The sequence below is a fragment of the Crinia signifera genome, chromosome 5, assembly GCF_055691185.1.
Source record: "Crinia signifera chromosome 5, ASM5569118v1, whole genome shotgun sequence".
Taxonomy (NCBI): domain Eukaryota; kingdom Metazoa; phylum Chordata; class Amphibia; order Anura; family Myobatrachidae; genus Crinia; species Crinia signifera.
This window is the reverse complement of record NC_139221.1, coordinates 150834569-150856744: the sequence shown is the minus strand read 5'-3', so window position 1 is coordinate 150856744 and position 22176 is coordinate 150834569.

Here is a 22176-nt window from a genome sequence, read left to right as displayed (position 1 = left end):
GACTATTCCAATACATTAAAACTGAGTGCCACCACATAGGAGCTTGTAGAATACTGCGCCCCATTCTATGCCTCAGCAAACACAGAGTAGGTGAAGAAAAAGACCCCAAAACTCTGGACAGTTTTTGTAAAGGAGCACAAAAAAGTGGAGAACTCCAAAAAGTCCGTAGTAGGCACCCCGGAATTCTACAAGCGTACTCTGTGGTACCCAACAGTTCCTTTTTCTGGTCAAACAAGAGCTGCCCAGATCATGCTTTTTTCCCACCATGGAAGTCGATCAGTGGACCCTGAATTGCATGAGTCTCTGAAGCCATTTCTGTAAGTACATATTTTTGTTTTCATTAAATGCCAATAACTTGTAAAAAGATCTGCTTAACTTTGAATCATAGTATCCAATCCCCACTTTGCTTTACCTAATGCCAGGGGACTGCACCCACCCCATTAAACTAGCCCAGATATTCTTCTCTGACCAGTTTGGCAGGTGCATTTGTCCTTGGTATGGCTAAAGGTGGTTGCATAGAGAACCTCATCCAGTAGGTCAGGGTCTCTGGAGCTGCTGCTGTGCACAATGTCCTATTATTAGTGGCTTTGTGGCATAAAAAGTTATGTAAGGCACAACAAGCAGTTACCACCCAGTCAATTTTTCCACCTGCAGGTTGATAGCTATTTGGAATTATCCTGAAGCAGTTCCTCAGTATCCCAAAAGTGTTCTTGACAATATGGCGTGCCCTGGATAGATCCGCTTCTCCGTATTCAGGTGCCTCGGCAGAAATGGCTTCATAATGTTCTAATGTAGAGTGAATGCCTCGATCATGAAAAAAACAAAATAGAGGCTATGCTTAGTGTCCTCCCTAGTAGGTAACTTTATGTTCTTTTGCGGTGAGAATATCATAGAAATTCATATTCTTAAGAGTAGTAGTACGTTTATTTATAAGGCGCCACAAAGTGTCCTCAACGCCGTACATAGCAAACAAAAAACTAATTACAAGGTAACGTACAGGTGTGTTGATAAAATACAGCATAGGGGTATAGATGGTAGAACTAAAATCAGCATCAGTTTAGAAGTAGGTGTCGAAATTGTCGAGGAGACTGAAGATGAAGTAGAGCACAGGTGAGGTAAAGAGGTAGGGTGAGTACGTGAGAAAGAAGGGCCCTACTCATAAGAGTTAACATACTAAAAAGGAGGTGGGTGGACGAACGAAAAACAATAGGATAAGTAGGAACGGATGGGAACGGAGGCAGGATAGGAGGATCAAAAGAGGTTAGGAGGAGGGATAGGCTACTCGAAAAAAGTGGGTTTTGAGGGAGCACTTGAAGGAGGTAAGGGAATCAGAAAGCCTGATGGGTGGCGGGAGGTTGTTCCAGTGCAGGGGGGCAGCGCGAGAGAAGTATTGGACACGGGAGTGGGAGGAGGTGATTAGGTGAGAGGTCAGTCGGCGGTCAGCGATGGAGCGAAGAGGACGGGAGGGAGTGTGGATATAGATCAGGAAGAGAGGTAAGGAGCGGTGGAGGAGGAGAGAGCCTTGTAGCTGGTGGTGAGGAGTTTAAAGAGAACTCGGAAAGGAATGGGGAGCCAGTGAAGAGATAGACAGAGGGGGAGGCAGAGGTAGAGTGGCGGGAGAGGAAGATGAGCCTAGCAGCAGCGTTAAGAATGGATTGGAGAGGTGCGAGGCGGGTGAGAGGTAGCCCAGAGAGAAGGATGTTGCAGTAGTCAAGGCGGGAGATGACAAGAGAGTGAATGACAATTTGGTTGCGTCAGTGGAGAGGAATGTTCTGATGCGTGAGATGTTGCATAGGTGAAAGCAGCAAGACTGTGAGAGAGCATGAATGTGGGGGGTTAAAGAGAGGGAGGAGTCAATGATGACACCGAGGCAGTGCGTTTGGTCGGTGGAGGTGATCTCGGTTTCACCGATGCTGATGAAGATAGTGGGAGAAGAGGGGATGTTTGGGGGTGGAAGATTACAAGTTCAGTTTTAGCCATGTTTAGTTTCAGGAAGCGTTGTGTCATCCAGGCTGAGATAGCCGTGAGGCATTCGGAGACCTTGGACAGGAGTGATGGGGATAGGTCGGGGGAGGAGAGATAGATTAGGGTATAATCAGCGTAAAGGTGGTAATGCAAACCATAGGAGCTGATGAGGATGCCCAGAGAGGCGGTGTAGATGGAGAACAGGAGAGGGACAAGGACTGACCCTTGGGGAACACCAACTGGCTGCGGGGTAGTAGGAGAGGAGGAGCTCGGAGTAGAGATGGAGAAGGAGCGATCAGAGAGGTATGACGTGAACCAGGAGAAACCGTGCCAGAGATGCCAAAGGAGCGGAGGGTGTTGAGCAGGAGAGGGTGGTCAACAGTGTCAAAGGCAGCCGACAGATCAAGCTGGATGAGGATAGAGAAGAGGCCTTTGGATTTAGCCGATAGTAGATCGTTAGTAGATCGTTAGTGACTTTGGTCAGGGCAGTTTCAGTGGAATGTAAAGGGCGGAACCCAGATTGGAGGGGGTCTAGAATGGAGTTAGCAGTAAGGTGGCTTAGGAGATGATTATAGGTCAGATGTTCTAGGAGCTTGGAGGCAAAAGGGAGGAGGGAGATGGGCCTGTAGTTGGATGGAGAGTTGGGGTCCACATTTGGTTTTTTGAGAATTGGGGAGACAAGAGCGTGTTTGAAGGAGGAAGGAAAGATCCCAGAGGATACTGAAAGATTAAAGAGGTGAGCCAGGTGAGAGCAGAGTCGACGGATAATATTGGAGGGGATAGGATCGAGCGGGCAGGTGGAGGGAGAAGCGGAATGAAGGATAGAGTGGACTTCAGCGGCAGTGGTGGGATAAAATGAGGACAGGGGTTGGAAGGAGGGGAGTGGAGATGTAGGATGGGAGGAGGGAGAGGGTGAGGTCATGGCAGCAGTGATGGCAGTCCTGAGAAATGAGATTTTGGTTGAAAAGTAGGTAGCAGAATCAGCGGCTACGATGGAGGATGGAAGAGCTGGAGGAGGGGGGGAGAGCAAGGAGTTGAAGGTGGCGAAGAGCCTGCAGGGGTTGGATGATTAGGAAAGGATGAGGGACTTAAAGTAGGATTCCTTGGCCAGAGCAAGGGCAGAGCTGAAGGAGGAAAGAATGAATCTGAAATGTAGATAATCCGCAAGGGAGCGTGATTTCTTCCAGAAGCGCTCCTCAGTGCGAGAGCACTTTTTAAGGAATCGGGTGATAGGCGAGTGCCACGGTTGGGGGTTGGAGCATCGAAGGGGGATAGAGGAGGGAGGGCAGGCAGAGTCCAATGCCGAAGATAGGGTGTCATTATAGAAGGAGGCGGTGAGGTTCGGGCAGGACATGACGGCGATTGGGGCGATAAGAGGACACAGCATGTTTGAGAAGGCAGCAAGATCAAGTGTGTTGACGTTATGCCGTGAGACAATGCACTTGGGAGGGGGAGTGGGAGAGGGGGAAGCAGTGAGGGAGAAGGAGATGAGGTGATGGTCAGAAAGAGGAAAAACCGAGATAGTGTAGTCAGTAAGGGAACAAGAGCGAGAGAAGACGAGATCGAGGGAGTGTCCTTGGATGTGGGTGGGAGAGGTAGTCCACTGAGATAGGCCAAGAGAGGAACAGAGATAGAGGTGTTTGGAGGTGCCAGGATCAGCGGGGTTATCCAAGGGGATGTTAAAGTCACCAAGTATGACAGATGGCAGGTCAGAGGAGAGGAAGTGTGGAAGCCAGGCGGCGAAGTTGTCAAGAAATTTGGAGATAGGGCCAGGGGGGCAGTAGATTGCAGCGACACGGAAGTGGTAGGGGTAGTACAGATGGATGGAGTGAGACTCAAAGGAGGAGAAAAGGAGAGAGGGTTTAGGGTGAATGACACTGTGGGTGCATGAGGCTGAGAAGAGAAAACCCACGCCGCCACCTTGGCGACCGTCAGGCCTGGGGGTGTGAGACAAAGAGAAGCCACCGTGGGAGAGAGCAGCTAGAGAGACAGAATCAGAGGTGGAGAGCCAGGTCTCGGTGATAGCAAGGAGGTGGAATGCACTAGTGATGAATAGGTCATGGATGGCAGGGAGTTTGTTGCAGATGGATCTGGCGTTCCATAGGGCACAGGAAAGAGGGGGGGTGGGTTGTGTATTTATGTGGATAAGGTTTTTGGGATTGCAGAAGCAAGGGGGGGTCCTTGGGAGGGTGGGGGATCGGGGCCGAGGGGTCAGTATAGGTATGGGATGGGAGGGAGGAGGAGCAGTAGGAGAAAGTGAAGTTGAGAGATTAACAGCCATGAGGACCAGAGGTGAGAGGGTGGTTAGTGAAAGCAGACAGAGAGCAGGGATTTGGGAAGACAGACAGCGTCTGTAGTAGATTTGAGAGGATGTGGTAGAAAACAGAGTGAGAGAGCTTGGGATATGAAAAAGGAGAGAAGGTAACAGGCAAGGAACAACTGTCAGAGGGGAGACAAGTGGGTAAAATCAGGTTGATTGAGTAATCCAATTAAGTATGAAATAACAACAAGCGAGAGGATGAAGGGAACAGAGAAGTCAAGAAGCGAAGCAGATGTGAGCAGGCGTGAAAAGGGAAACAGAGTGCAATAAATCTGTGGCAAAGATAAGAGAAAATAACCATGAATGAGTAAAATGAAATACAATGTTGGAAAAAATATAGATAAAATTAATTAAATGTCAAAATTGAGCAACAGGTTACAATAGAATAGAAAGAAGATGAATATATCACAATAAAATAGAATATGAGAATTTAGACTGTGTTCAAACTCACCTTTTTCAGTATTCTAACTTACCTGCTTCAGTTTCCAACTCACAAGTAACTTAAGTAATCAAGCTTCACTTTAGTCTGCAAGCTTCCCTCTCAATGAGAGCCACCATCTGAACCCTGTCCATTTTTGTCAAGTAGTTGACATTCACAACTGCCATCAGCACCATACTGAAGTACCCCTTGTAATTGAAGTACACAAATCGACTGTAGGCAAGAGGGGTTATGCAGACAAGCTTGCCATCAATCGTTCCCCTGCAGTAAAGGAAATGCCACTTGTTTTCAAACTCCTCTGCCTCAGCTTGCCACTGAGGGGAGCTTAAAGAAAAAAACAAATGATTAAAACATTTAACTAAATTGTCATTTTTCACATATAGATGGAAAATCCCTCTAAACCCAGAATTAACTTTACTTGAGGGCAAGGGCTCCAACATCACCCCTGTGCCTACAGAAGCTCATCAGCTCCTTCTGTGTCCACAGCTGTAGAACAATGCACCTCGTCTGTTCTTTCGGCATGAAAGCACAGCAGGAAATAAAGACACATGCAAGAGGATGAGGACATCATCTGGTGTCTTGCCTCTCGATGTAGAGAGTCACCAGGCCCAGCAACTCTTGGAAAATAGCGTCTTCCATTCACAAGTGTTTGTGATAGTCCTTTGGGTTTTTCTCCCTAATCTCGTTCAGTAGCGGCATGTAAGACAGGATCCCTCTTCAGTAGCCATTTCTTGGGCCAGCAGGAACTCATCCTCTTCCATTGCTGATCCTTCTCCCATCTTAACTTCAGAAAGCCATAGGCTTGGAGAAGCTTATAGCGATAATGATCCATCACAGAAAAGGATAGAAAGAACTTTGTTCAGACAAGCAATGCATGGTAGCAATTTGTGGTTTGCTCGGCAGGTATAAACCAGCCTCACTAGTCACAGAACAGAGTGTGCAGGGAATTAAAACTGCCTTATATATCATTGTTAGACCCACCCTCCCTAACACCCAGAGGACCATCCGCGTAGATAAATCGCATGGTACATGTTTATGCACTGCGATAAATTGCATGTACAAAAGACACATCAAGTGCCAAATCAGATAACAGCACTCCCAGGGAGCTGCAGGGAACATTGAAGGCAAACTTGTGCCTCATTCAAGTCAGACAAGTGTACGGGGTCTTTTAGTCAGAACGGTATTTGTGTCTACCTATAAATCAGACACAATGACCCACAGTTCTTGGATCAGCTAAATAAATACTGTTGTACATATTTAAATTATTCCACATGCTTGAACAGATGACAATCACAATTGGCTTGTCTCAAATAAAATAGTGCAGAACATACTACCCCTATAGATTTAGATATTTTAAATATGAGTGAAGTCTTTTCCTTCCTTTCTTCACTTGGCTTACACTGATGTAACCAGAAGGGATGTACATTTGTCTTAAAACTCCTCCGCTCTTTTTTGTTTTAAATTGTATTTCACATGTACTCTGTCATTAAAAGCTGCTCTATTGCTGTGAGCAGCTGTGTCCCCTTTTTTATTTCTTTATCTCAAATTAGAGTGCCTACAAAATCTGTCCTGTTACAGCTGTGATTTTCTACTTTTTCAATTTTAAATGATTTCTATAGATTTGAGAATAGTGTATCAAGTAGTCAGGGCACATAAATGATCCAATTAGCCTTGAGCAGGTCAAATTTTCCTTGTAATGGTTTGGAAACAGCAGTGATGTCACTATAATGCACCCCCCTCAGACCCACTCTTGCACTGGATGCTTTGATTTTTGTACAGAGCCCTAAGGGCTGCAAATGAAAATATGCAGGTCCACAGTTACCGTATCTCTAAATTGAACAGATGAAATGCATGTTTTCTGGCTCTCCTCACATTGGGGCATATGGTCAACTTTTGAGTACCCTAGACAATATAGTCAACTTATCTTGCTTGCACAGTTGTTTTTTTTTTCTTGTGATCTCGATACCTTGTCATTGCAAGCTGTATACACATCGTGTGATTTGTGGTAATTATTCTTCTGATTTTCACTATATAGTCAAAATTGCGAGCTCAAATCATGTATGCACCTCAACTCTCTGCATACTTGTTTGGCAACCCACCAGTCAGGATCCTCTATGTCTGTTTTTTTTCCTTGGGGCATTCCATTGCCATTGCCAGGGGACAGCCCTTGACAAAGTCCTACAGATGACAGAATGTTTTGGGCGTGGCTTGCAGTGACGTTATTCCTGGTTGTGAGTTGAGGCGGATTCGGCGACACGCTAGTGGCTGTGCGGCTCTGGTGGATGCTGCGTGCGATCACCCGACTACTATTCATTGCTGGCAAGCTGTTCATATATGTGAATGTTACTATTACATAAATATATATATATATATATTTCCAGCCCGAGGTTGCTGCTGGGCTTCCCAAGGGAGATAGAGGCGGCACTCAAAGGTCTTTTAGAAAAACTTTATGAAGATATTAGTGCATATATACAGGGCGACGTTTCAAGGCCGACATTGGCCTTTTCTTCAGGTCATATACAGTGCATATAGAAATAATAGATAAATCAGTGAACAAGAGGCTTACCTGTGAGCAGCTTAATATAGTGTGTACCGTATTGTTTAGGACCGGGGTTCAGTGGCTAGGACTTCCGGGTGTGCGAGCCTGCCGTGCACCGCCCCGTGGGCGGATGCTTAGGCTGTCCGTCACCGCCGTAATGTGCCAGGCACTGGACGTAGGAGGAACGCTGTGTGACACAAAAATCGTGATAAACTAAAACTTGTAACAAAAGTGATACGTGAAAACCATAAATATAACGGACTACATAAAACGTAGGAGTAAGTTTAGGTGACTTGCATAAATACATTTGATAATATAACTCTGAGAAAAGAGGAGACATCATTCACGGAGAGAGGCATTATAAGCATCTAACAAGGTCATTTGTAGATTCATTATTAACTTTATGGCTAGTGTCCCCGATTGACAGCATATGGTATCCTAACGTATTGCAATCTCGGTTCCAAGATCAAACAGTTACATAAAAACATTCCACGAGAATTTCTCATTCAACCCTTTCAGAGCCAGGGTGTTGAGGGTATAAATCCATTTTGATTCACATTGGGACAAAGCTTTTTGAGATCACCTCCTCCAGGGGGGGTGGTATATGGTCAATTATTTTGCAGCGGAGGCTTGTCAGAGAGTGTCCATGTGACTTGAAATGTTTTGCCATTGGTTGTTCCATGGGCTTTCCATCTAAGGCAGCTTTGATGGCGGAACGATGAAGGGCTAATCTTGTACGTAGATTTCGAATGGTTTGTCCCACATATACCAATCCGCAGGGACAGATGATATTGTTTGCCAGTGTGTGGATTTTTAAAGTAGGTACCCGGTTTCATGTAATTACATGTGGTACATGATAGACATTGGTGGCAACCCGGTTTTTGTGCCGGTAGACTCGAGGGTACTATTAAATTGGTTTTAACCAGGCGATCTTTAATTCTGCGACCTCTTCTGTAGCTTGGTCGCGCTTGCATGTCCTTAAAAGGCAATTGTTTATCACTCAATAATATCGGCCAAAATTTTCTGGTCGTTTGGGCTATTTGAGAACTTAATGGGGTAAATGTCGTGATGAACAGGATTTTTTTCGATCGGTATCTTTGGTGTAGACCATAGTGACCAGTTTATTATTAATGAGGTTGATAGACACATCTAGATAATTGATGTTAGTAGAACTGATCTGAAATGTAAATTTTATTGGGGAGTCCCGTGTGTTCATCTTGTGGATGTGCGCGGTCAGGTCCTCCTCTGTACCACGCCAAAACAGGAGGAGATCATCTACTGTATATAGCGTGTAAATAGGTGAATCTTAGATGCAAAACTGGGATCATTAAAGAAGAATGACTGTTCTTGCTCGAACATGAAGACATTTGCTAGTGACGGGGTCACCGGGGACCACATCGCACAGCCCGTTCTCTGTACAAAGTACTGACCATTATGTAAGAAATAATTGTGGACCAACGTGAAATCCAGTGATTGTAAGAACAATGCAATTGGGATCTGATCAAAGTGGTACTTGTGTAAAAAGGTCTTCATTGCCATTATTGCACTGGAGTGAGGTATCACTGTGTATAAATTTCTCCCATCGAGGGTGCAGAGAATGAGATCAGGTGGAACCTCCTGTAATTTATCCAATGTGTTAAGGAGCTGTGACGTGTCCTTTAAGAAGGTAGGTTCTTTCACCAGATATTGTTGTACAAATGCATCCAGCAATTGTGATACTGGATGTGTTAACGACCCTCGAGCTGATATGATGGGCCTTGGAGGGGGGTTCAGTGCATCTTTATGCAGTTTCGGGATTGAGTATATCACTGGCACAATTGGGTGATCCACTGTCAGTTTTTTAATGAGTTGACTGGACATTTGACCTGTTTTGAGTGCGTCGTTGAGAATAAGGTCTAAAGATTTCTTGTATTTCTCAGTGGGGTTGTATCGCATCCGCTGGTAAGTAGACAAATCTTCCAATAAAGTGTCCAAGTTTTTAATGTATGTAGCCCGGTCTTGCAGGACTATCCCCCCTCCCTTGTCGGCAGGGCGTATAATTAGCTCCTGTTGTGACAAATGTTCCAATGCCTGTAATTCACTCTTGGATAGATTACAGCGGGTCTTTGGAATTGATGTGGCAGCTTGAACTACTGTCTCGTCCAGTAATCTATGGAAGGTTTTAAAGTCGCACTCGAGGAGGGCGGATCAAAGCTAGATTTGTACCCTTTGATAGGAATGTGATCAGAACTTGGAGAGGGGTTGGTCACTTTATTATTGAAAAATTCTTTGGTTTTCAAAGAGCGGAGTAAATCGTATGATTGTATTTTCCAGTTAAGGTCGTTGTGCTTAGTGGTAGGCACAAACGACAAGCCCCGACTGAGGACTGCAGACTCATTATTGGCGGCCTTGAAGTTTCTTTCGTTCTGGCCCCCCTGACGGGTCGGCTTGATCCAGTTTTTGCTCGTGTTACGGTCCCTAAAGGGAGAGCCGGGCTTGGGGTGCCATAGTCTGATTCCTGAAATTGGAAATCACTATCGCTGTTTGATTGTGAACCTCAGCGGCCCGTGTCTCTCTGGCGATTTCTCCACGTCTGTTTAGATTTCTGGTACTGATGGGGGGGTTGTTGGTTGAAGCTGGTAAGCCATCGATACACTCTTAGCTCTTCATAGTCGGATTGTACTGCAATTAGTTTGTTTTTTTTGTATTGAATTAAATCTTGTTTGTACTTATGGCACTGAGCTTCCAGTTTGTCCCAGGTTGGAGTATGTTTTTTATCCTCCAATGTAGCTTTATGTGTAGTTTTGATGGTATGGATTTTGGATTTAGTTTCAGCTAGAGGTCTTCCCGATTCTGATATAACTAAAAGCATTAGGTCCATACTCGCTTTATTGAGGATGGAGACCCACTTGCGACAAAAGTCAGCATTATTCCGACCAATTGTCGGCACATTACGTATCCGGAATCCCTGGGGGATCATATTGGCTCTATAATAGTCCGACAAAGATGTGCCGTGGAGTAGATAATCCGTTTCTTTTTTACAATATTTTAGGAGCAGATTGAATAGCTCTTCAGCTGATGTTTCCTCTTGAGGTGGGCTCAAATCTTCTTGAAACAATATTGATGTCGCTTGTTCAGGTGTAAATGAGGGCTTCTCTCCCAGACGATCCTTCAACTCGATGAACGATAATTTTTCCATGTTGAATTCCACTATAAAGTGTGGTGATGCTCTGAAGTTTAAATTTGTACTCCCAGGTGGCGACTTGACACACCAGATTGATCTGCGCAATCAAAGAACAGGGGAGATGAGTTACCGTATCTCTAAATTGAACAGATGAAATGCATGTTTTCTGGGTCTCCTCACATTGGGGCATATGGTCAACTTTTGAGTACACTAGACAATATAGTCAGCTTATCTTGCTTGCACAGTTGTAGTTTTTTCTTGTGATCTCGATCCCATGTCATTGCAAGCTGTATACACATTGTGCGATTTGTGGTAATTATTCTTCTGATTTTCACTATATAGTCAAAATTGCAAGCTCAAATCGTGTATGCACCTCAACTCTCTGCATACTTGTTTGGCATCCCACCAGTCAGGATCCTCTATGTCTGTTTTTTTTCCTTGGGGCATTCCATTGCCATTGCCAGGGGACAGCCCCTGACAAAGTCCTACAGATGACAGAATGTTTTGGGCGTGGCTTGCAGTGACGTGATTCCTGGTTGTGAGTTGAGGCGGATTCGGGGACACGCTAGTGGCTGTGCGGCTCTGGTGGATGCTGCGTGCGATCACCCGACTACTATTCATTGCTGGCAAGCTGTTCATATATGTGAATGTTACTATTACATAAATATATATATATATATATATATATATATATATATATACTTTTATTCATTGTGGGCCTTTTCCATTTTTTCTTGCTATGCATTCCTGTTGAGCTGTGGGATTGGCTTATAGGAGAAAGGCTGCACCGTACATCTATTGAAACAGTGGGACACTTATAGATAAAGGATCAGCACAGTCTCTGTCTCTCTCTCCTCTCTCTCTCTCTCTCTCTCTCTCTCTCTCTCACTCTGTGTGTGTGTTTGTGTAAAAATTTGACATATATTTTGCACCTGAGAAAAGGGTATAAAAAAAATACAAGCACGGCGCCTGCGACTTTGATTGTATCCATCGGGTCCTAAAAAATCGCGTCGATCGCATCGCATGCAACCAAATCGCATGCGATGCGATGGATGCGATTTTTACATCGGAACCAATGTAAAATGGTCCCTGAGACCCGATTTTACATTTGGCCCAATGTTAAATGCCCCCCAGACACCAATTTTCATTGTATATTCACCCTGATGCCACCCCATGATGAATGCCAACCCAAAGCATGGCGAGCGCAGCAAGGCCGTGAGGGGCGGCGGTACGCGTCCTCCGACCTTTTCATACCCCCACTATCCACGTCGGCGTGGAGTTGATCTTATATAGTATGGCGAGCGCAGCGAACCACCGAGCCAGAAGCGTGGCGAGCGGACGCGCATTACTTCACAGGTATTACGCGTCCCCTTGCCACGCTTCGGGCTCGGTGGCTCGCTGCGCTCGCCACACTATATAAAATCAACTCCATGCCAACATGGATAGTGGGGGTATGAAAAGGTCGGAGGACGCGTACCGCTGCCCCTCGCGGACTCGCTGCGCTCGCCACGCTTCGGGTTGGCGTTCATCGTGGGGTGGCGTTAACAATGGGGGGTGGGGCATTTCACATGTAAAATACCCATAAGGGTGGGTATACAATGAAAAATCAGGTCCATTGGCCCATTTAACATTGTTCCCTATGTAAAATCGCGTCCATCGCATCGGTCGCATCGCATGCCTTAACTTAAGGCATGCGATGGACGCGATGGGCCCGATTTTTTAATTGTTGGGGAAAAGGCTAAAAAATCTCGTCGGTCGCGTCCATCGCATACCTTAAGTTAAGGTATGCAATCACCTGCGACGGGCGCCGTGCTAGGAAACAAGTACCAAATACAAGAATGATTGATTAAAGATTAAAAAAAGATGGCATTTTCCCACACAGCTTTATCTTGAATATTAGAAAGATTACCAATTAGGCATTTCAATAACAGGTCTACCACTTTTATGCCTGAAGTGCTTGTGTGTGTGTTTTTTTTTATCCCCACAAAAATATTTTTGGAAGGACTACCCCCAATCATTAACAAAGAGGTTGATGGTGAGGGAGTTGGTGTTAGAGCTTCCAAAACACTAATACCATCATCTTTCTACTTTCTTTATTCATTTTTTTTTTCAACTCACAGTGGTGGCAGGAATGTGGATCACTTCCTGTTGGAGGCTGCATTTAGTTCCTCACTTTCTCTCTCATTTTCTCGGTAAGCAATGTGGAACCTATTGGTAGAATGCACAATGGTATGGGTTTAGACCATGCATAGTCGAGGTGGAAAATTTTCTCTATAAAGTCCCCCCCTTCCCAATGATAAAACCCAAAATATTTGTGTACTTTTGCCCAACACACATCCTATAATATATTTAATAATTCAACAAAACCTTTACAAACAACTATACAGTAAGTCCTTTCCTAGGTGAGCCAATTCCCTGAGGAAATGGAAAGAACAGGGAAAGAGAAAAGTGGTATGGGTGGAAAGGGGAAGTGAGTAGCTCAGCCCCTCCACCTGATGGCCTAGGCTTCTTGCTTTATGCTGATAGAAATAGAGCTCAGAAAGTTAGTGTATGGTTGGCATCCTCTCAGAGGGGATGCAGTCAATATGCCAGCGGTCGGAATCCCGACGGACGAAATACCGACGCCGGAATCCTGACCGCCGCAATGCCGGTATTTTGTCCCTCTATGGGTGTCCATGACACCCATAGAGGGAGAATAAAATAGTGTGCAGAATGTAGCGAGGTACCAGGCCCCCTGCATGGCGAGCGCAGTGAACCCGCAAAGGGGGGGGGGGGGGGGCAACCGTCGGGATTCTGACCACCGGCATTTCATACCGAATACTCTCAGAGTGAAGGAGCGCTGCTGGACACACCCTACCATTAACATAGTCACAGATCATATTGCTAAAATGGCAATATTATACAAAGTTAGTGGTGATTCTTTACGTAGTAGTTGTAGTAGTAGTAGTAGTATTAGTAGTAGTTGTAGTAGTAACTTTACCTAGTAGAGTTAGGGATATACGTTATTTTGCATGAGATACGCATTTTCAACAGATCTAGATTTTTTTTTGCATATCTTAAGGTGCCCATACACTGGTCCAATTTGAGTAGTTTTTATCCGATTCTGATGGATCATCCCAATATATCGGATGAACACTGGCCAAGTCGGATGCATTTAACATCTGATCCAATGGATGTCCCATGCACATTGGATTCGATTCGGAGATCCTAGGCAAAGCACATACAATATATCGTAGTCGGACCCATCATTGGCACATCGCGATAAGTGCAGGAACTAGGGGCCATATTCTGGTTGGAGCGGCCGGGCCGTACGCGTATGTCCCGGGCTTTTTTATGATCTGCGCATGCGTACATTCGCTAATGCGCAGGTGCGAACACCCCAAAACGCTTACGGACGGGCCTCAACGTGCGAAAAAACCTATACGCGAGTGTACGGGCATTGGGGGCGGCATAGGGGCGTGAAGAGGGGAGCGGCCGAAATAATGAGGGAAAATGGGCGTAAATATGGGCGTACACGGGGGTGTGCACCAAAAATGAGCGGTGCTACTACCGCACGATCGACTAAGGCACCGTTCATTTCGGACACAAAACAGGCGGCCGCCAACCGCCATCTCAAACCACCCCTACAGATACCGCATGCCAGCGTGCGCCTGGATATGCTAATTTACGCTGATTACTACCAAACACATACACCTGAATGTAATAACCAATGCTGCAGTCTATTAAGTCCAAACCATGATTTCACTACCTGCAAGCCACACACAGCACTCAAACACATTGGAAGCTTATCTTTCTATACTTCTCTACATTTAAAGGTTTGTTTAATTTAAGGTAAGATTCTTTTTAAGACCTGCTTATATATGCTAAGGTAGGTATTTGCTAAACAGTTATACACATTCACTACGTGCTTTCATAGACTTTACACAGTAGCACACTCAATCTACACAAGCCGACATGTGTCAACGTGTTCACTCTAATACAAACATAGGTTTTGTATTTAGGATACAATAACATAAACCACATCTAACACCTACAAAGGATGTTTCAGCAATGTTTTAAGCCCATGCCCACTATTTTGCACATTAATTAATTCAATCAATTAATTAATTTTCATAATTATAGTTGAAAGGCAAGATTTGCAGGTCCATATATGTGAAGGGTATGTCAGCGTACACGGACGTACGCTCACTCTCACGAGCGATGACATAAGCTGACTTTTCTATTGAAAACAGTAGGGACCCGTCCGTGCAAGCTGGCGTACGCTCAGATAGCCGCAAGAAGTCGGTGGGAAGACGGCCGAGAGACGTCCGTAAACGGTGGTGTACGCTCAATTGTACGCCAGTTGTCGGAGTGTAAGGGCTGGCCCGTCCGTGTACGTTGGCGTACGCACATTTGTACGCCACTCCCCTTCGACGTTGTTTCTGCCCGTACGTATGCGGCTGAGTTGTGGTTGGACTTAACCCCAACGGCCGCGTACAGATAGCGTACGTTGTTTTGGAACGTACGCACGTTTGGCCGCTCCAACCAGAATAAGGCCCTAGGTGTGGTGGTGTGAGAACATAGGGCAAGTTGCTGCATGCTGCTGTCCTTGTCTGGCTGATTTATGCTCAGACCTCGCATCCTGGCCTTACTCTGTAGGGGATTGGATAGGTGGGGACAGGGAGGGCAACATATAGCAATTTAGGGGTGCCAAACTGACTCATATAGGGGGAAATGCACTAAAGGGAAAATGGGGTAAAAATAACAATAGTTGGATAGAGTAACACCACGGATCCCTCCCAGCATTCCCCTCGGCAGCTGCTGTCACTCTGCGCATGCACAGGGGGACTACTGGGTCTCAGACCTGAAAGTCCAGTGACAGAGCCACATTGCAAAGTTCAGTTCTTGTCGGAAGAGCTGTCCTTTGCATTAATAATCTCATATGTTAGTGTATCGTGATGATTAGGAATGCGAATGTCGTCGTTGTGTGGCGGAGCATGTTAGTGCATTCCAACCATAAAATATTACGCCCTGCCACCCAAAAACATTCTGATGCCCCTGCTCTCTGCATATGTTACATTTGCCCCACCTGCAGTGCACATGGTTTTGTCCACTTGTTCACAAAATATGCTCTGCCATTAAGCCTAGATTATGCCCTACTGCAGGGGTGGGAAACCTTTTTTCATAGAAGGGCTATTAGTAATGTATGAAATCCTTCAGGGGGCCAGACCAATATTATCACCTTTAAAAGTATCTCCCCTCCGGCTGCCGATCAATAACTGCAGCCGGCACCTGGCTCCTGCTGCAGCGCTGCTGGACACTGTACGCCTATCGCGTGATTGCGCACCCACCCGCGTCACTCACCACCTCACGCGACACTCCCAGTCCCTTCCTTATCTCTGATACAGATGATCAGGAGGGTGGGCGGGCCTCACAAACTAGCTACGGGGGCCGTTCCCCACCCCTGCCCTACTGTATGTCTTCTGTGTGTACAGTGTCATCTGGCACTTCTACTGTATAATAGTTAGCCTTTAGTGGGTCTTTTTTCACCTTACAAAGTTTATGTAGGACATACAGTAGCTTGCCAAGGCAACCCATTTTATCTTGTCCACATGCACGATGATGACTGTGTGGAATATGTCAAAAGAGGTTGCTTGTAATCCCACACAGGACATTGGGGGTTATTTTGGTTCACTCTTTCTGAAAAAATCCTTCTTAGATGGACAAAACCATGTGCACTGCAGGGGGGCAGATGTAACATGTGCAAAGAGATTTAGATTTGGGTGAATTATTTTGTTTCTGTGCAGGGTAAATACTGACTGCTTTATTTTTACACTGCAATATAGATCTCACTTTGAAGTAAAAACCCACCCAAATCTCATTCTCTCTGCACAAGTAACATCTGCCCCACCTGCAGTGCACATGGTTTGTCCATCTAAGAAGGAATTTGTCAGAAAGAGTGAACCAAAATAACCCCCATTGTTTTAGTGCATAGTTGTCTAAACAAGCATGAAGTGTATCCTTAAGCATGAAGGATATAGGGGGTTATTCTGATTCACTCGGAAAGGCACAATCACTCTCTGATGGACAAAACCATGTGCACTGCAGGTGGGGCAGATATAACATGTGCAGAGTTAGCTTTGGTTGTTTTATTGTTTCTGTGCAGGGTAAATACTGGCTTCTTTATTTTTACACTGCAATATAGATATCAGTTTGAAGTACACCCCCCACCCAAATCTAACTCTCTCTGCACATGTTACATCAGCCCCACCTGCAGTGCGCATGGTTTTGTCCATTAGAGAGTGATTGTGCCTTTCCGAGTGAATCAGAATAACCCCCATAGTATCCTCATATGTATGTGCTGGAGGTGCTCCCAGGTATTAAATAGTAGGCATTTAAAAAATAGGTTTGAAGGATCACACAAAGAAAGTAGCTCTTTCTAAAGATTTTTGGTTATTTTAAACTTAACTTGTATTCCTTTCACTGAGGGCCTTATTCTAGTTCACTCTTTCTGACAAAATCCTTCTTAGATGGACAAAACCATGTGCACTGCAGGTGGGGCAGATGTTACTTGTGCAGAGAGAATTAGATTTGGGTGGGGTTTTAATTTAAAGTGAGATCTATATTGCAGTGTAAAAATAAAACAGCCAGTATTTTCCCTGCACAGAAACAAAATAACTCACCCACATCTAATTCTCTCTGCACATTTTACATCTGCCCCCCCTGCAGTGCACATGGTTTTGTCCATCTAAGAAGGATTTTGTCAGAAAGAGTGAACTAGAACCCTGCTCCCCTTTCCCAGCACCATCAACCCTCATCATAGCAGTCATCATTTTGGTGCTCCTACCCGCAATATTTTAAATAGAAACAGTGCACACATTTGGTGCGCAGCCCAAACAGGGGTGTGTTCTTGCTGGGAAGGGGCATGGCCACACAATTTTACCCCCAATTCAAATTATGCCACACATGAATGCAACTTTATTCACATTATATCATGCGATGGTGTCCCTTATTCATGTTACATCACACTGTAGTACCACTTTACCTTATATGCAATACTCCTCACATTGTTCACATTACACCCATGGCCACACTGCAACCCAGCACAAAGCAGTGTGTGCTGGGCAGAGGAGAAGAGCTGCAGCTGCTGCTGTCACTTAAGGAGAGGGAGCCACTGGGCCCTCCCATCAGACTTTGGCCTGGGTAATTTGTACCCCCTACCCCTTTCTCTCGGCACCCCTGATAATACCACACAGTAATGTCCCTTACACATGATACACATTATTAATGTCCTTATAACCATAATGCCCCTTATACATTATGCCAACCTTTATTAATGCCCTTCATACACATAATGACACACATAATGCCCCTTACACATGTGTTGCACACTATTAATGCCCTTATACATATGACACACATAATGCCCATTACACATATGTTGCACATTATTAATTCCCTTATACACATGACACACATAATGCCTGTTACACATATGTCGCACATTATTAATGCATTTATACATGACACACATATTGCCCCTTACACATATGCCGAACACTATTGCACAACCAACGCACCCGCAGACAGAACTTGCACAGCCGCTAACACTGTGACCTCTGCCTCTGCTTGGATACAGATGTTTCCTCATACATCTTGCCTCAATAGGCCATGCAGCTCCTGGCCAGTTCTGCTAACATTGGGTGCCTTTTTTGCTGAAAATTCGTCTTATTTGCATTGTTATGACCAGCACACACAAGGAGCTTCCGATGATTAAAATGATATGTGACATGCCTATATTCTGTGTGCGACTGTGGCTGTACCTGCATACGGAATGCTATGTTACAGTGATTTCCATGAATACACTATTTCATATGCAGATACAGCCTCACTCACACACAGAATATAGGCATGCTGCATATCATTTTAATCAGCAGAAGCTGCTGATGCCCCTAGGCATTCCAAATGCCCTAGGCAATTGCCTAGTTTGCCTATGCCTAAGGCCGGCCCAGCCTTTATATATTTGAAAGTTTCTATTATGTCCCCCCTTTCCCTTCTCTGCTCTAAAGTATACATTATAAGATCTTTTAGTCTTTCCTGGTACGTTTTGTGATGTAGGCCATGCACCATTTTAGTTGTCCTTCTTTGTACAGTCTCTAATGTATTTATATCCTTCTGGAGATATGGCCTCCAGAACTGAACACAATACTCTAGGTGAGGTCGTACCAATGACCTATACAGTGGCATTATTACTTCTTTCTTTCTACTGCTGATACCTCTCCCTATGCAACCAAGCATCTGACTTGCCTTCTTCATTGCTTTGTTACATTGCCTACCTGCCTTTAAGTCCCCTGAAATAGTGACACCTAGATCCCTCTCTTCCTCAGTAGTTTCCATTATAGTGCCATTTATACTATATTTAGTCTTTGGATTTCTGAGACCCAAGTGCATGATTTTGCATTTTTTGGCATTAAACTGTAGTTGCAATGCTTTTGACCATTCCTCTAATCTACCTAGATCCTCAATCATTTGTTTTACCCCTCCTGGTGTGTCTACCCTGTTGCATACCTTTGTGTCATCTGCAAAAAGACACATTTTACCCTCAATTCCATTTGCAATATCACCAATAAAGATATTAAAAAGCACCGGTCCAAGTACAGATCCCTGGGGTACTCCACTTGTAACCTTTCCCTCCTTTGACTGTACTCCATTTACTACAACTCTCGGTTTTCTGTCCTGCAACCACGCTCTTATCCATTCAACTATCTTAGATTCCAATCCCAAGCTTTCAAGTTTATTTAACAGTCTGCGATGTGGGACAGTGTCAAAAGCTTTACTAAAGTCTAGATAAGCTACATCTACAGCCACACCTTGATCTATTACTTTAGTCACCCAGTCAAAAAAGTCAATAAGATTTGTTTGACATGATCTTCCCCATGCTGTTTTGGATCCTGTAAATTGCTGGTTTTGAGATATTCTACAACTCTTTGTTTTAAGAGTATTTCCATCAATTTCCCTACTACTGATGTAAGGCTCACTGGTCAATAGTTGCTTACCTCTTCCTTGCTTCCACTTTTGTGCAGTGGAACTACATTCACTGTTTTCCAGTCCTCTGGGATTACTCCAGTAGCTAGTGACTGTTTGAATAATTCTTTTATTGGTTTTACCAGCTCCCCTTGAAACTCTTTTAGTATCCTTGGATGTATCCCATCTGGCCCATTGATTTATCCACTTTCAGTTTTGAGAGTTCTGTGAGGACTTTCTCCTCTGTAAATGTACTTGTCTCTCCCTCAGTTTTCTGACTATACTTGCAACTTAACTGTGGCCCCTTCCCCTCTCTTTCAGCAGTGAATACTGAGCAGAAATAATTATTAATATTATCTGCTATTACATTGTCCCCCTCAAGAAAACTTCCACTGTCTGTCTTCAGTCTAATTGTTCCACTTTTTGTTTTTCTCCTTTCACTTATATACCTAAAAAAAGTTTTTCCCCCTTTACCCACTGACTGGGCCATTTGCTCTTCAGCCTGTGCTTTTGCACATCTGATTACCTTCTTAGCCTCCTTCTGTCTGACAAGATACACCTCTTTGTCCTCATTCTTCTGCGTCTGCTTAAATTTCTTAAAGGACAACTTTTTTGCTTTCACAATACTTGCTACTTCTTTTGCAAACCACAATGGCTTTCTTTTTCTTGTGTTTTTCCTAAGTTTTTTGACACAAAGTTCTGTTGCTTTTAGAATTGCACTTTTTAAATTTTCCCACTTATCCTGCACTCCTTCCAAGTTCCTCCACTCTGCCAAAGAATCCCTTACAGAGTTTCCCATCTCTACAAAATCAGCCTTCCTAAAATCTAACACCTTTGTTTTTGTGTGCGATGAGTCAGTCTCTGTCTTTATTTTGAACCATACTGCTTGATGGTCACTGGATCCCAGATTTTTACCCACATTTAAGTCAGATATTCTGTCACCATTTATAAGTATTAAGTCTAATATTGTGTCCTTACGAGTGGGCTCCCTCACCAATTGCTGAAGGGATGCTCCTTGCAAAGAATTCAGCATGTCCCTACTTCTGGTGGAACTTGCAACAGGCAGCTCCCAGTTTAAATCAGGTAGATTAAAGTCTCCCATGATTATCACCTCTCCTTTTAATGCCATTTTATTGATGTCCTGCAATAGGCTCTTGTCTAGTTCCTCTTCCTGACCTGGTGGTCTGTAGATCACCCCTATACGAAGAATCGCCTTCTCCCCTGTTTCTATGGTCACCCAAAGGGCCTCAGGTTTTTCTTCAATACTTTGTATTAAGGTAGTCTTTTATTTTTTTTCACATATATTGCAACCCCTCCTCCAATTTTTCCCATTCTGTCCTTCCTAAATAAAGTATATCCTGGTATAGCTATGTCCCAGTCATGATTTTCATTGCACCATGTCTCTGTAATTGTTAGGGACACGGGAGATCTCGCCAACCCTAACTCCGTTGTCACCTATTGGAGTTGGCGGATGCGTGCTGAGCTAACCTTCACCAATAATAGCCGCGTTCGTGGGAGCCCGTTAGTCAGGCTCTCACCCCGATGCCACCTGGTCTTACTAGTGACAACGCAGCCGCCAAGGCCAGAGGTAAACAAGGGGAAAGCTAACTAACAACCAAGAGGCGAGAACTACCCTGCCCTACGGAGGAGGGTGCCAGTGGATAGCACTCTAAGCTGGAACCTCCTAGGCAATTGCTGTTGGCAACGGGTGAAACAATACACAATAGCCAAACTGACAGGTGTAACAATACACAGTACGCTGACACAATAAGAAAATGCTGACGGGTGTAACAATACACAGTATGCTGACACAATAGGAAAATGCTGATGGGTGTAACAATACACAGTATGCTGACACAATAGGAAAATGCTGACGGGTGTAACAATACACAAGATGGACCCAATAAGTAATGCTGAGAGGTGTAACAATACACAGTACGGTGACACAATAATGAAATGATAAGTAAGGAGACAGAGAGAGGAAATCTCCCAACTTATCTGAAAATGGAGGGATCTGCAACCAGACGCAGACAAGGATCCTGGAGGCAGCTAGGACCAGGCCACTGGGGACAGGAGCCAATGCTGTGCAGGAGCCTGGAACCGGGAACACTCAAGACACCAGATCAAGAACTATAGCCGGCGTCTGAGTGCCCCGGCCAGGCTGTTTAAATAGCGCGCCAAGCGCTACCCTGACGCTACGTGCGGCGTCATGTACACCCCTTCCTCCCTGCGGCCGCCAGGCGTCCCCCGTCGCCTTGGCAACCGCTGCGGCAGGGGAGGAAGGGGTTGCACCCAGGCTGCCGGACGCCCGTCACCGTCCGCCGGAAGCTCCCGGCTGATGACGCGACGGCGACGTGGTAACCCGGCAACCGCCGGGACGACATTAGTGGAGACTGCCGGGCGAGCGGAGGTGCTGCCCGTGCAGCTCCTAACAGTACCCCCCCCTTGAGGAGGGGTCACCGAACCCTTAGACCCAGGTTTGAACGGGAAGGTCTTAAAGAACTCTGCTTTGAGCCTGGGTGCATGTAAAAATCGCTCAGGTACCCAAGACCTCTCCTCTTCTCCGAACCCCTTCCAATGGACCAAAAATTTAAGTTGACCCCGAACGACCTTGGAATCTAATATCTGCTCTACTATGAATTCTTTGTGCCCTTGAACGAGGACTGGTTTACGGTTCAGAGCAGGCCCTGATTGGGGAGCCATCGAGGCTGGTTTGAGAAGAGAACAATGAAAGACATTATTAATTC